General features: G+C 40.7%; 1 protein-coding gene and 1 long non-coding RNA gene across 13 annotated transcripts in view; one reads left to right on the top strand and one right to left on the bottom strand.

Annotated features, from left to right (window-relative positions):
• The window catches only part of LOC113658419 (adhesion G protein-coupled receptor L2-like), a 133519-nt gene that overhangs the window by 34311 nt on the left and 82667 nt on the right, over positions 1–16541 (top strand). The window lies entirely within an intron of this gene.
• Positions 2025–3354, bottom strand: LOC113658420. The gene is made up of 3 exons (XR_007143949.1): positions 3111–3354; positions 2315–2359; positions 2025–2225 (listed from the first exon to the last, which is right to left on the bottom strand). It is a non-coding gene; the product is annotated as an uncharacterized LOC113658420 (long non-coding RNA).

Raw genomic sequence — 16541 nt, 5'->3', positions numbered from 1 at the left:
TTGGCGCCGATTGTGAAATATAACCGTATTGCCCTGCGAAATTCACGGTTAAACAATACACTGACAACCCAAGTACAACTACACCAGAAATATGATTTATCCATTGCAGCCCAGTGGAAACCATCCATGAAACAAGACCGGTCCTATCTGCTGCACCGCAATCCAACCATGACGAACTTGTTAGCACCGACGATCCTTCTCACAGCGACAGGTTTTCCAGCTGGCATCACCGAACGCTATTCAGACTCCTGTTGTGTCACCGAGAAAAGCTTATTCAAATCAAAGCAAGCCACCCGGTGATACGTCTCGTTTTCGGCGGACATGTTTTGTAAAACTTCACTCATTATTATCTTTATTATCTCATCCCCTCCAGCTGGAATGAAAGCAGATCACTTTCGTTAAAAGATCCTGATTAAAACCTTTCTATCGCCTCGCAGATCGTCCGCTTAAAGGCCCCATGTTTTTTTATTTATTTTCTTTTTCTTTTCTTATCTTTTCTTTTCTTTTCTTTTCTTTTCATTACTACACCAAATGCTGCATTTTTAAAAAAAAAAAAAAAAAAACACCAAACCTTTCAGATGACAGGAGATGAAATAAAGCCACTTTTGAACAGTAAACTCAGCTGAATATGCTAACTGAGGTAAGAATGTATTTAGGCAAATACTCATAAAGTGATTCTTTATAATATTCACTGAGCCCGTTCTGTGATAGCGCACTTTCTCTAACTCGGAACAAAGCCTATTTCCTATAAAGCGCCACAGAGAATGAAAAATCGTTCAGATGCTCTACAAGCAAAAAAAAAAAAAACCCAAACCGTTAGAGTCGAGAGTTTTAAACAATGCCATCCGGACGAGCTTACTGAGCTGCCTGTGATGAATTCTTTCTTTCTTTTTTTCTTTTATTTATTTTTAAATATCCCTCTTGCGTACAGAAAAACAATGAAATGCAATAATGCCTCATATGTGGTCACTGTGATGTTTAGAGAGGAGTCAAACCTAAGCAAACTGAAATCAACACCTTAAAACCAGTAGGGTTTAAAGGCCTGAAGCTTTCTTTGCCTCAACTCGTCTTTATTATCTGTTTACATCTGACTGTAAAAAAAATAAGCCTGACTTTTACAGCCGCTGGATCTAATGGGCTGCGGGTCGCCGCTTACGGCTGTTCAAATTTCAGGGACATAAGATTCACCTTAAATCTTAACCTAGCTGCCGACCGGGGCTGTGCTTCCTCTCTGGTGTGTAAGTTTGCAGATTAACACATCATAAGCTTTTGACATGAATCAGGGGTGTAAAATAAAGCTCTGTCTCTTTTTATATTGCCGCCGTCATCTTTGTATGAGCAGTTAAAAAGCCGGTGAAGCACAGATGGACGTAAAAGAACACTTTGACAGTAATGTAAGCAGCTCGGAGCCACTTTGGTCCCTCTTGTGCTTGCTTGCCTTGGCAGTTGTAATGACAAAGCTGTATTTTTTAATGTATAGAAGAAGCTTTTAACTTTAATCAAGTTGTCAGGAATGCGCTTGCAACAACAGGAAATAAGCGTGCTCGTAACACAATATTTACACGGCGGAGACTTCGAAGAACACACGCCTTCATTTAATAAACGCCTCTCTTGCTAAGATTTCTTTATTAAGCTCGCATTGTACAAGAGGAGAAGAACACGGCCCAGAGTATATGGAAATGCTCGTAATGAAAATAGGCAATATATATTTCTCTTCCGTTTGAAATTTAGTTCATGGACGGCATGCTGAAGACAATACGAAATGAAAAGCACATTTTGTACTGGAGGTAGAAAATGAAATTGTTTTTTTTTCTTCTTATTTTTCTTCTTCTTTATATTTGACCATGTTTGCTTTGCTGCAAGGCCCCACTTCCTCAATTGTCATAATGAAATAACAAAGCTTTAGCCAAACTCTAGAGAAATATGCGTTATAGACTTCAAATACAGCCCCTTTGTGCTAATTCAGCATGTTTAAATATCCAAAAACAGGCACACTGGCATGAATTAATTACCACAGACAGAAGCAGGAAAAAAAAAAACATTCAGTTTATGTGGAAAAAAACAAAACAAAACAAACACAGACAGTGTTGATAATACCGTAACAGTGGAATGCTAATTGGACAGAGACGCGGTTTCAAGGCCAGGTCGGCCTTTCACAGCATGCATGCCACTGTATTCGTAATCCATGTGGGCTGCAGCCAAGCATGATGTCTCTGCTTTTCTTCCTGAGCAGGAGTGAAATAAAAGGTCACACAAGCAAGGGTCAGCTACTAACAAAAGAATTGCTAAGACTTGTTTGCAGGTAAAAACATACCCTGGTAATCCGGCCCACTGCAGCTCAGGAAATGCAGCCAGCGCTCTGTGAAAGGGGAGGGAGAGGTGAAAAAATGTGCTTGGGGAGAAGAAAGAAAGAAAGAAAAAAAACGCACAAAGGCTGTTCTTGTTTGATTTTCACTATCATCATTGACCTCTCCGTGTAGCGTATTCCCACAGAGAGCACCCAGGGCCGAGGGGCCGACTCCGCCGTGCATTATCGAGAGATCCGGCCTGTTTTTCATTTCTACGGGTTCTGTGACGGTGTGTGTAAGGGGATGATCACACTTAACCTTTATGTTCTGTTGCCATTTTCAGTGAAATGGCATTTTTTTTTCCTTCCCCTTAAATGGAAATGTGTTTCACCAAAACTGTGAAAGGAGTTTAGTGCTTTGGTGTAATTAAGACGATATCCACTCCGCAGTCATTATTTTTATAGCGACAGACACGTTAAAATATTTTTAAAAGGTAATTTCCGGTTTAACAATTACACCTGAATATAAATCAGCCATTACCTGGAGCTTATAAACATGGGATTAAACCTTTTTATTTCTATTAATATAGTTCATAGCATAATTAATATTGTTAACTAATACTACTCCTAAAAAATTCAGCTGAGTCTAACAAGTTTAAAAAAGTAAAAAAAAAATAAAAAATCTACTTAACATTCATTCATTCATCTTTTTTTTTAATGGTCTTCATTTCCTGTTGCTGAAACAGTTAATATTAATAGCTAATATTAATAATTAAGGAAATTGAAGAAAATAAAAAGAAATTGTCTGGAAGGTGACACCAACATTTGTTTATTTATTTTTTTGCTGTTTGGCCTTCATCTTCCCATATATGGTCATTATTCGCGGCTATGGCTAGCTATTAAAAATCTATGCAGTTAAAATGAAAACAAAAAACTTTTTTCCGACATTCCGTTTTCCATAGATAGTCATCATTTCCTGAAGTGATTCAATAGTAAAAAAATAGAATTCGTTATAGAAGAAAATGCCCGGGAGTCGAAACTAACTCGAGGGTCAAAATAAATCCCATTTTGTCCCGTTTGGATTTCCACTTTCCATATATGGTCGTTACTTCCTGTTGTAGTTAATTAGTGCCACCTGTTGCTTGTTACTCCTGCCTGACTTTAATAAACCCTCTGCTGTTTCTCTTATGATTGTTAAAGCACGTGGAGAAAAGAAACATATCTAATTTAACTAATTTAAAGTTCCTATGTTTCTCTGACCTTGGTTTTTTTTTTTTTTTTTTAGATCACTACATCTTTTGTAGTGTTTTTCTATATTTAACACGTTAAAGCGCAGCTTCTGCATCCTACCTGAAACTCCCACACCTTCTCATTACACAGGGATGTTCACCGAAGTAGGCCAGCTGCAATTCTGGATTCATCCCCCCAACCTTCCTTCCTTCCTTCCTTCCTTCTTTCCTAAACCTCCTGGTTATTGAAAGGAAAATGGCGAGGGACCCTTATAGAACCCCAACGTTCCACTGACATTTAAATCCCATGTATCTCTCGATTTAGACATTCCTCTGTCTGCTACATGGAGAGACGCTGTTCTCCAGCTCCGACAGGGATTCGGAATTTGCAGTCCTCTTTAAAGCGCAGCTCGTTACAGAGTTCACACTTCTGGGTTTTTTACGCTTTTACACGTCGACGTGTTAATGAAAATCCAACAATACGGAGTCCCCATAATTTCTGTGTTATGTTAATGTAGTCGATGATTAACATTCTTAAGGGCCCCAGCAGTTTACACAAAACATGCGTTGCTTCACATGGTTCACAACACCTCCGTTCCCCGTCACGGTTCACTTCATCTTTGACGCAGAGGGAAAATATTATGCTTCTTATTTATTCGGTAATCTGCAGGACATGCTTGGCAGATCGAGGGGCCTGCTGAGGGTTTAATAAGAAACATAAACAATGACCTATGGAGCAGTTTTTAATTATTAACTTCCTCTGGTCTTTCTCAGGTCTATTATAGTATCACATCCAAAGCCTTGTGCCTGTGGGATACACAAGTCTCCTTTTCACTGACACTGTTTCTTCAGTTTTTGACAGATGTTTCATTTGCAGCTGTGAGATTTTCATCACCCGTTTTAGGTTAGGTGGGGTGCTGCTACGCCACGCAACCATACGTGTTAATAACTCTCCAAAATTGAAGTTCTGCTGGACAAAACAGATTTCAATTAACATACATTTTAACTCTTCAGATGTGCTAACCCTGACAGATGTGCTATATGACTATCCCGTGGTGCACATCTGCTTGCGTTATGTTAGCGTTTCATTAGATTTTCCGTCATCGAAGGCCTAATAATGTAATTATAGCGGTTCAGTGTTGCTTCGAGCATCTTAAAAACCCTATAGATTATCCTTTTTAATTATTAACCTTACTATGAGCTAAATGACTTACTGTGTTTAAATATAATTCCTGTGGCACCACTGGCTCGTTGTTCACCACATTTATCATACATGCTATAAAGTGTTAATTGAAATTGTGTTTTGCCCAAATGAACCGGAGACACTAATCTGTAGTTAAAATGATCTCATTTGATCTCATTAATGCTAACAGCCTCTAACGGCGCCGTTTATTATTAGGATTTTTTAAGGACTTAAGGACACAGTCAGATGGAGCTGATGCCTATGCTGAGATGTTTAGAATTAATTGTTTTGGGTGAGATTTAACTAACGAAAAGAACAGATTGCAGATGCCTTCTTTAGCTGCATGAGACCTTTCTGGTCTGGAGCTTCATTAATAGATGATGATAATCCCTCAGTGTTCTGCAGTCTGAAAGAAGCACTCAGGTCAGATGACCTGCGTGTTGCTGAAACACGGATCCACGGCTGATAATTTATAGCACTTACCTTTAGACAGAGCTCATTCGTTTGTAGCTCAGAGATCAGTGCTTTTACAGCCTTATTGTCCAAATGGAACAGCTGCTCTATCAGTGTAATGAGAAGAGAATAATGAATGATTTGCAGAAGCAAAAATTTCCCACTGTGACTGAGGATTGTCAGCCGAATATGAACAAGGAAGAAATATTAGGTGAATAACGTAGGAAGATTCGAACGGAGGATTGAAAAGCGAGCGTGCGTTGTCAAGCTTGATGAACAGACACTATTTTACTATATATATCAAAGCAGCAAAATCAAAAAGTCTCCTGTGTGGAACTATCAAGGGGACAAACAGCATCATGTTCATACAATGCAATATTGTTGTGCATCATTGCAGCATCATGTTCATCATTGCAGCATCATGTTCATACAATGCAATAATGTTATCTGACTAAACATCTAAAAAAAAACAAAAAATCAAGCATGTAACGGAGAGGAATTCAGAGGAAGCATTTTACAAGGAATTCGGACAATGAAAATAAAATCATGGCTGTACAAGTGCTTTTCTGATGTTCATCACTACACCCCTAGTTGATCCAAATGAACTATTAGCTAGCTAAAGGATCTCAGTATAATTCAGCACACTAACTTATACAGAATAAGAGTCCAGGAGCGAATTTCTGCCCAGTTAAAATAAACATCACCAGATTTAAACCTCAAAGAAAATAGACAAAAAAAAAATACCCCTTAAACAGTCGCTCCATTGAACAGTCTTATCTGCTTCTAATATATTTGTAGGTTAATGCAAAATACGACTGTTTTTGTGTAAGAACTACTAAAGCTTTTCCCTACGGAGAAGCAGGCACAATAAACGAAAGCCATCTCATTTCGTGGAACACTTCTAATGATTGTAATTTCTATGAGGTTTTGTGATGAGCCTTATTATGGATTACCTTCATAATCCTTTGAGGATTATGAGCGTGGGGTTCGTTATGATTCATCCTCAGCTCTGGAAGCTCTCGCAGCCGGCGTGTGAGCTAGTGCTGGAGGTGGTGGAGGTGGAAGAGTGACACCTGTTTAAAGGGAGAAGATATTTTGAACTTGTAGTGTTTTCTAGTTTCACTTTTCACTTGTACGTCACACAAAATTGTGTATATATATATATATATATATATATATATAGGTCTCCTTCTGTCTTTGCTTTCATTATGACAAATAGTGTCATAAGACATGTTATCACCTTTCGATAAGTTGTTTTGAAGTGCGGTGAGTCAGCCGTAACCTCGAAGCAGCATTTATTTGGCGTGAGATGTATACCACCCACAGTTCTTCTGCACAAAGAGCGTTTTTTTTTTAGATAGTGGCCAGTGCTGGCAGGCCTCTCTCACCTTTACCTGTGAGTTTTAAGCTTAAACCAGGTGGATTCCAGGAACTCACAGCGACAAGACCTACATTTGTGCTGGCAAGTTCACTTGAGTGTTATTCTCTTCCGTGCTTAGTTTCGGCTGAAGACTTAAAGGCGGTAGAAAAAGCCCACATCTCATTCAAGGGACACGAATCAACATGCACAGTATGAACAATATGTCTGTCACACAATTTTCTGGGGGGTTGAAGTGTACATGGAAGCTATATGAAGAAAAAAAACCTTTTGTCATGAATACAAATCAAGAGTGACTGGAACCTGAGACAAAGCCATTGTTAGCAGCATGTAAGCTCAGTTGGAGAAAGATCAGCCTCAGGAAAATGGACTCTGGCCACAGATAGAGCTCCCACGTTTTTCTCCAGTGCTATTTCCGAACGCACATATCGGAATTTCAGAGTTCTCAATAGCACCTCGACGGGAAGGCTGGTTTTAGCCTTCATCTCATCTCTTGGCTTCCTCCAGTAACTGCTTACCACAAGGTAGTGCAGCATGGCATGAATGTTACATGAGATGGCAGTGCAGCCGCACTGTGCCTCTGACATGGCTAGACGTTTCCTCGGTATAATGCCAGTCTTCTACTGACAATTACCTCCTCAAATCCAGGCTGTTCACATTTATTGTGGGTTAGCAACTCACCCTAATAGCACACCATTATGCCATATATTATTACTGAGATAGTCCAAATTGTTTTGGTGCCATATTTTACTTGTCTAAAAGTGCAGAGTTGACAGTTTAAAATTGGAGGTATATCAGAGTAAAAGAGCAGGCTTTTTTAAAGGCTTTCCAGCCCGATACTTTTGGATATGTTTGTTTTTTTTTCCTTTGTGAAAAGGGAATTAGCACACTGATTTGTGGAATTAATTTGAGCCTTGTTGATCATGTACACAATGCTTCTTTTTGATAATTATCTGCTGTGTGCCAAGTTGAGCTACGTCTTGCGCTGAAGCTGAAAGAAGCTGAAAAACAAATGCTAAACACTCTCTTGATTTCTCTGCCTTTTCTAAACCGCTTAGAAACTCTTGACTTCATCTCATGTACAGCATCATAAGCTCTCCTTTTTATGAAGGCTGGATTATGAAGGCATGAGCATGATGGAGGCAATGCTTAACTCTCAGACACCCCCCCCCCCCCTTTTTCCCAAGATGTTGCCGGCTGGTAATATCTAGAATTGAATGACAAAGAAGACAAACAGTCATGAGGAATCCCTGCTGTGCCCCCAGTGGGGCCTCTCATCCTCCTCTAAAGACAACACACCCTCCTTCTCTACATCCTTTCCCTTGAGAAATGTCTCCAGCAGTGGTTAGAGTTCAGGACAATGGTGGAAGAACCCTGGGGGGGACAGAGGGGGCGGCTACCGACAGATTTGCATGCAGCTGTTTGCCGTTTCCACAGCCACAAAGACCAATCAAAAGGGGCGTTAATATAGAATGACAACCGTCGCCTAACGCCTGGAGCCAATGTTTGGGCTAGACCTCGCCCACTCTGTTTGCCAAGAAGCGATGAGCCTGGGATTTGTCATCTTCCCAGCGCTATGTGGCATGCTGGTTCTGGGGATACAGTCTGAGAAAATGCTTAGGAGGAGCATGCAGCTCCATCTAAGTACATATAACATACTGCATCGTTCTACTTATCAGATATGTCTCTAAAAAGGATGTCAATTGCTTCCACTAAAATAAGCAATAGATTTCTAAGGACATCAGGGTTATCGTGATGGGAGAGAGATGAGGCAGAGCACGTTCAGAAAGATTTCAAGGAAATAAAAAAAAAGTGGAAGAACTGAAAGATGCCAATGTATGAGGAAAACAACAGGATACAAGACAGTCAGAGGTGTAGGGGATGGAAAAAGGAAAGGGCGAAAAAGTCAAACCTGTTCTTTGAACGGATTTGATGCCCCTCCCTCTCTGCTAATTGCTGGCAATAACCTTGGCCACCAGCCTACGTTCATGGACCTAGCTCCCCGTCCTTAATCGACTTTGTTCCACTGGCAGCTCACATAAATCCTCCCACACCTTCCCCACTCTTGTCCATGAAAGAGAAAACAATTTCTTGCTCCAGGAATATCATGGACATGGTCAATACCACATCTAAACACACACCCACTCGATCCATCACAGTTTTACAACAGGGAAGGGAGTTGAACATGCACAAGGTGCCAGATAACTTAAAACCTGTATATGTAATCTCACAAAGGTCTGTAGTGAAGTTCTGTCATGATGGAAAAACCCTCTTAAAATACATCCTCATCATCTGACATTATATAAAAAAAAATCTTAAGAGGCCGGTCTTTCCTCAAGACTCGAGACTTCGCTTGCAGATCACCGAGACCTGCTAGAGTTTACGTACTGCATAGATGTAGGTGATGCCATTTTTGTATCTATATTACATACCCTACTCTTACAAGGACAAGGTAGTGCGAATCATGTGCTGTAACTTTTCCAGTGTGTTCAATACCATCAGCTAACCCTGCTGGGGAAGAGCTCGGGTCAATCAATACAGCTTGGTGATAGCATGATGAACTGGATGTTGGATTATCTCAGCATGTGGCCACATTTTGTTTGCCTTTCCATCTGTACCTCGGACATGAGAACGTCCAGGACAGGAACCCTCTAGAGATCTGCTCTGTCTCCATCCTTATTTACCTTCTACACATAAGGCTTTTAGTGCAACTCAGAATTGTGGCATTTTCAGAAAAAATGTTTACCACTCTGTGCAAATGGATTGCATCAGTAAAGAGAAACAGGAGGAGTAGGGACTACTAGTGGAAGGTTTTTTTGCCTGGTGCCATGAAATGAATCACCTCCTGCTCCTGCACCTCCAAGAGATGGAGTGTGGTGTTTGGAAGAAATAAAATATCATCACCATCTATTTCTTTTCAGGGAACACAAGTGGAGGTGGCACAGTATTACATGCTCCTTTGGGTGCACATCAATGATCAGATAGACTGAGGGGACACTCGGGGGTAGTCATCTCTACCCCTGGGTCATGGATGACTATTCTTTCTTAGGAGAATAGCTTCATTTATTGTGTGCAGTAAACTCCTTTACTCCTTCTACCAGGCCATCGTGCAGGTGAGGGCACATAAAAAACTAAATCTGGGCATGGAGTGTAAGGCAGAAGCCAAACTCCACTTAATCCACCCACCTCACAGCTCATTTGTTGCCAGTTCATTACTTTAAAGTGCAACATTAAACTTATTAACCACTCTTTTCATCGACATCCATTTACATCCACAATACCAACATTCTCACCCCCCCCACCCCCCATTTCCTACTAACTGTCACTGAACTAAATACACTTTACCCCTGCTTTGATTATCTGTTAGTGAGGACACTTCATTGCCACTATTGCATAGTGGTTTTTGTCAGTGTTCAGGATCATGTGTACACATGAAATCAATATTCATTCATTTGTGAAGTCCATTCTGTCCAGGCTCAAGATCAGGTTATATTCATTAGAATATTTGTTCCTTCTTTGGTCTTAAGCTCAACGATTGGTCTGCCTGTCTACAAACAAAAACCTTTAGACGGCACTTTCAATGAACGGGAAACTAAATACTATGTAATTTATCCAATCATTTATTCGTCTTCAGAAACTACTTTGTGCTGGTCGGGGTCCCGGTCATTCCGGAGCCGATCCCGGAAACGCTGCGCATGAGGTGGGAATAAACCCTGAATGGGACGGCACTAAGGAATCTAATTATTTAACACTGTATCATCTTAACATAATAATAGACAACAATGCGCTTTTTCTCCCAGTAATAATAATAATTATCCAGTGTTTCCTTGCTCTTGCAGTATCAGCAGTATTTATTAGAACGAACATGACAGAAATTCTTATTCTCTCTCTCTCTCTTAGTCCTCATGGGTAGCAGTTAATCAGTAAATAATTTACAAAAGTGAACTGATGATATTTTGCACAAGTGACACTTAGCAATATATATTGAATTATATATATATATATATAATGGCATGGTGTCCATGACCAAATAATTGCAAATCTTTTGCAATTCCCCAAACTCCCTTAGGTTCCTCAATCATCTGATGTTTTTTTTTTTAATTCAGCATAATCACCGAAAAATTAAAACAAGCTAAAAATAGGCATAACTAAGCATTTAAAGCTAGCCATAAGCTAGATATTAACTACAGCTAATTCTATGGTGGCTTGCTCACCAGCTATTGTTTGTCATCCTCTATCCAATATTGGAAGTTTAGTTCTCTCTTGTTCCTGTTCTTTGCTTAGTTTTCACTTTTGTGCTCCACTTTTATGTTTGTTTAGCTGCCAGGGCGTTTCTGAACAGAGCTGAATTGATCACATGGTGAAATCAGGCGTTTGACATCATCACATACTGGCCTATTTCCCATTCCTGGAAATATTTACTAAAGCACAACAGGGAAAAGGGCGAAGTTTCTATGGGATTAAGACAAAATATGTGATATTTCATGAAAAAAAGATTTAATCTATATGTTAATTTTAAAGAACCTTTGGATGTAATGGAAAAGTCCAATATAATAATCATGAAGTAGATGTATTTGGTTAAGCTCAGAGCTTATGTAGTGCTGTAAATAAAGTAACAGCAGTCCCATGAGCATGGACTTGTGCCTGCTGTCGGTCCACTGGGTTTTAGCAGTTGCACAGGCTGCATTTTGGTCCTTCTGCACACTGATTGGCTCTTCCACTGCCATAAGATCCAAAATCTCTGCTCTTATACTACTTCTTCTTTGCCATTCTTCTCGTTCTTTTATCAAATGCAATAATCTGCGCTGTTGTGCAACATCCAGTTTCAAGGATGCTTCAAGAAAAACAACATTTGTATAATAACGGGTGCTTATTGCTCAAACAAACAAGAGCGAATGTCCAGAATGTGCTTCATTGTGCGACTGTATTGGCTGCTGCCTGCTTGCCTGAGCTCAATAGGCAGCTTAGAGAGCAGGGCAAAAAGAGTCATAAGAAAAGCTGCGATTCCCAGCCAGTGACCAGAATGCCTGATAAGGTCTGTGTCAATAGGCTGGGAGAAGAGGGATCACGGCCAATTATGTGATAGCCAGGCCAGTTGCCATGGCAAATCAGATGGAGCATTCCATTTCATGTAATATATTATTTACCATCTAGGGAAGCCCTCCTTAATGTAATTTAATTTAAAGCAGAAATGGAAATAAAAAAAAGATTTCCAGCACTTGGCTCAGACGACAGCGTTTCTTCTTCTCTGTCTTGTTTTTTAGTTTTTATCTCTGAATTGAAACGCTGCTGGCTAAACCAGACCTGGCCAAGTTTGTAGAACTATGCAGGTACTCTGAATTAAATAGAGCTTTTAAACAAGAGAAAAGCCTACAGCCAGTTCTTTTTTTTTTTCCTTCTTACAGACTTTTTTTTTCTATATACAAAAGACAAAAGAAATACGGAAGCATGCAGAGATCTAACACAGCCATAGAAGGAAAAATCCGCAACTATCTTGGCTCAATAGGAGTTTAGTCTTTGGCACCATGAACATGGCGACCTTGCCACTTGATTCGGTATAAAGCAGCAGTTGGAGGCATGTTGCCCACTCCCTTACCCCCCCACCCCATCTATAAACACACACACACACACACACACACACACACACACACACACACACACACACACACACACACACACACTATTCTCTGATGCAGGAATCGATAGTAACTCAAGGAATCATGTTTTGAAGCTGAAACTATTCTGTGTTCTCAGTAAGACGGAATCTTGGTTTGGCTCAGGAAGCCTCTCTGAGCCTTGTGAGACATCTAAGTCGAGTTTATGGTGGAGTAAATGCAAATAAAACTTTGAAAAAAAATTGCATTGTGACAGTTGAGATTTAGTGAGATGTGTTATCAGAAACGGTGGAGTGTTTTTCGGCGCTCGCGGCTGGCGGATTATGTTGACCTGAAGGTCGGGGCTTGATAAACTGACTGCCTGATTCCGAATGGCATCGTAATTAGTTGTCAGAGATGGGTTCCCAGGTTAGTCCAGATACTCCCCTGTCCCTGTTATTGATTTAACTTTGTTTCTAGCCTCTGAGCCCTCGGAGACATGCATCTTGCAACGGGGGAGGTTTGCACTCCAGCATCGGGCTTCATCAATTTCTAGGCCTTCTGTTGACAGCTGTTTGCGATCAGACCGCATACGCTTGATGGATGTGCGTAGCCTTAGTGCCAAAAGAGATGGAGATGGAGGGAAGGGAGGGGCTCGGTGACGGGTGGTCCCGCACAAAGGCAATATGTTCGGCTTTATTTTATCTCTGACGAATTTTAAAAAGCCATGAAACACACAGTCCCCCTTCTCTCTGCACAGCGTTAAAGCGTGATAAACCTGTCACACCCCACCATGAAGAACGAGCTTTCAGCCATTCATCAGTCTTTGTGGCGAAGCCAGAGAGGGAGGGAGGGAGGGGCCCGGGTTAGTCCAACAGCCCACTGCTCCAGATGTGGATGGCTTTCGTCATCCGGAATCGTGAATCGCTCAGTTAGTTTGCAGCATACAAAAAACTTCACAGGGGTGTATCCTTTATGTCTATCTGTATTTAAGTCATCATGGACAAAACTGGACTTTTTTTTATTTGTTTTCTAGTAAATAATGTCAGCATTGTCTCTACATCACTCTCGGACTTAATCCTTCTTTTACATAGATATTTTATGTATCACGTACATATTTTTTGAACCCACCTGCGATTTTCTAATTTCCATTTCCCAAAATCTAAATAAAGTAGCAGCTGAATTGAAACTACTGCAACTGCAGCTACATGGGAGGAAAGTATAAACAAGGTAAATGCAAAATAAAAAATAAAACTCCCACTCCCGTTGACTATTTTGTTGTGTCTCATGGGATCTCCGTGCCAGTGCATACCTCTAGTCTCAATTATATACTTTGGGAGAACTGTCTTCTATTCATATCTGTATCTCTTTCGAACGTCTATTTATACCGAATAGCGTATTCACACGCGGTAACATCTCTAACACAGCAGGAAGGTCACAGCTTAATAAAAGGAGTTGACTGCTATGTTAAATGATCTGCCATCGTGCATACGGAGACGTCGGTAGTTTTTCTGTGGAGTGTCCGTAGCAAAAGCTACAGAAGTACACGACGTTGATTTCCGCTCTTAAAACCAACAGTCATTCCAACCCAGTGGAAATCCAGACATTTCATGCTTTTTAGATACTCATGAGGCATTCACTCGTATCACTACAAAATGGATCCTGAATGTTAGGAGGCTTTTAAAGGCCAGATACAATGGAAGAAAAAAAAAAGAGAGAGCTCTCATATATTTTCAGTCTCATATAATCCGGTTTCTTTTTTATTTTATGTAAATGAGACGTGATTCGTGCAATTAAGTGCTAACAGGTTCGGCTTACGCGGCTTCAGCCAGGACGGGAAAGCCGCAGGAAGAAGCGAGAGGGAATGAGAGAATTTGGCAGAAGCACAGCAGAGGAGTTGAGAGCGGTGAGCTGGTGTCTATCAGCACTATAACAAATGCTCAGCTATTGTAATACGGTTACATATTTGTGTCGTGTTTTCAGACAGCACGAGGGTGGTGTCAGTCCTACGCTTGCACTGTACATGGACTGGTGTAATTAGAGTTAGGGTGCTAAGTGAGCTGGCGACATGGCAGAACTGCAGAATGAATGGTGGAACGAAAAAAAAAAGAGCAGCGCATTGTTGCTGGTGGTGTGTTCTTTTTCTTTTTTTTCTTTTCTATTTATTTTTCTTTTTTTTTTCTTTCTGCCAAGGCAACAGGCTGAGAGCGGGCTAATTGGAGAGCATGGAGCAGAAAACACAAATGGCAGCTGCCCCCCTCGGGACTGAAGGTTGCCGCTAACGACTGTGATTATTGACAGTTCATTCCATCTCCTTATGCTTTCTGAAGCGAAAATTGACCTTTTTTTGTCTTTTCTCTCAGTCTCATAGCAGACCTGCACTGTGCCACATACGGTGCTCACGATCTGAGAATGATAAGTCCGTCTGTATCCTTTTCGTCCTTTTTCTCCACTTGAACTTGACATTTACAAAATAACCCAAACTTTTCGATTCATTTGTTGAACGGGGGACACAATTGAGGCAAACAGTTAATTTTCCCCTAAGCATGGCTGTTTGGCTGCATTCGCTGCTGCAGAGTATGGTATATAGATTTTCTTCTCTGTGAGGACTCCAGAAGGTCCCTCCTTCGATCAACACGCCTGTAAAATGGATTAAATAACACTTCATGTGGCTAGGATTCATGTTCTCTCTCTTGTTCCCTCTCTTCGACATTAACTCTGTAGTCACTTTCTTCACTCTTCTTCCCGTACAGTACACTTTCTTTTTCAAGAAACCATGAACACAACTTAAGAGTTAAGAGTTATGTTACCAGGTAGAAGTTTAGTGTTTTGTTTGTTCATCAACAGCATGTCATAACTGTATTAAAGAAAGGTTTCGTTTATGTTATACTACATTTATTTGATGCTGATTGCATTCGTTTACAATTTAAAGGAAGCCGGAACCTCATTTTAGTAGTGATCTTGAACGTCAACAAAGTACGGTCTATACACACCTCTCGGGGGGCACGGTGGCTTAGTGGTTTGCCTCACACCCCAGGGTTGGGGGTTCGATTCCCGCCTCCGCCTTGTGTGTGTGGAGTTTGCATGTTCTCCCCGTGCCTCGGGGGTTTCCTCCGGGTACTCCGGTTTCCTCCCCCGGTCCAAAGACATGCATGGTAGGTTGATTGGCATCTCTGGAAAAATTGTCCGTAGTGTGTGAGTGTGTGAGTGAATGAGAGTGTGTGTGCCCTGTGATGGGTTGGCACTCCGTCCAGGGTGTATCCTGCCTCGATGCCTGATGACGCCTTAGATAGGCACAGGCTCCCCGTGACCCGAGGTAGTTCGGGATAAGCGGTAATAAATGAATGAATGACACACATCTCACACACTTATACTACCGCAGTTTGCCAACAACTGCATTAGTTTATTTAAAGGATGTCGGATCCTAATTTCGTATCATGATTATGTTTAACGATATTAACGTTCATGAACACGCTGTCTGTTCTGAAGACTCCTTCCATAACTGTTAAATTAAATATCGTCTCAGCAATTTAACAATTTTTTTTTGTTTTTCTTTGTTAAATAGCAACATATTTTCAAATCTCATCGTTTTCAGACGTCAATTACATACCGCGCCTGGATGCAAGTCCCTGTGAGCTAGCTGTAGCTATGGAAACAGTAACATATCAGAATAAACGCATTAATAGAGATGCTGTTATTGAAAATGTATCAACACTTCTGACCACTTCAATTCAATTAATAATTCAACTAAATTAAGTAACGATTCTGTTTCGGTCGAGCGGTAAATTGTTTTCCGAAGTTCACTTTGGAGCTTAGTTTGTTTCTGACTTTGTCACTGGGTTTTTGGAATCGAACGTTTTTCTTCACAATCGTTGTTGTGATCATGGGAGTTTCTTTAACGTCTCATTAAAAAACTTTTTTTTTTTCAAAGGAATTTCATAGATTGATGCCGCTGGTGTTAATTTGACTGATATGACTGATTCTTTAAAGTCATCATCAAAGTCTTGCCTGTGTGTCTGCTCTGTGTCAAGCAACAAAAAAACACATGTAGTCTTTCATCTTCTCCAGAAAAATACGCAATTGTGGTTAAGCGCTTTGTCTTTTTTCATCTTCTCTTTTAACTTACTTAACATCTACTTTCTTGGGTCCCGTCCCCCCCCCCCCATCTCAAAGTCAGCAAGCACAGCCAAGCTTTTCATTTGGTCCAAAATCATAACCATAGCATCTCACATTCCTGGCGTATTACACGATCCTGTTGGCCACTTTGAAAGAGGTACTGTTTGTCAAAGTAACCATGAAGGGCATCCGCTAATGTCTATTTAATTGTCTCCCCTCACAAAAGCTGTGTAGACAGATTCAGCCGCACATCACAGGCACCTAGATATCAATTTCAGGCACAAATTAAGAAACATGTTCA

Source organism: Tachysurus fulvidraco, chromosome 1, assembly GCF_022655615.1.
Source record: "Tachysurus fulvidraco isolate hzauxx_2018 chromosome 1, HZAU_PFXX_2.0, whole genome shotgun sequence".
Taxonomy (NCBI): Eukaryota; Metazoa; Chordata; class Actinopteri; order Siluriformes; family Bagridae; genus Tachysurus; species Tachysurus fulvidraco.
This window is presented reverse-complemented; position numbering and strand designations above follow the sequence as displayed.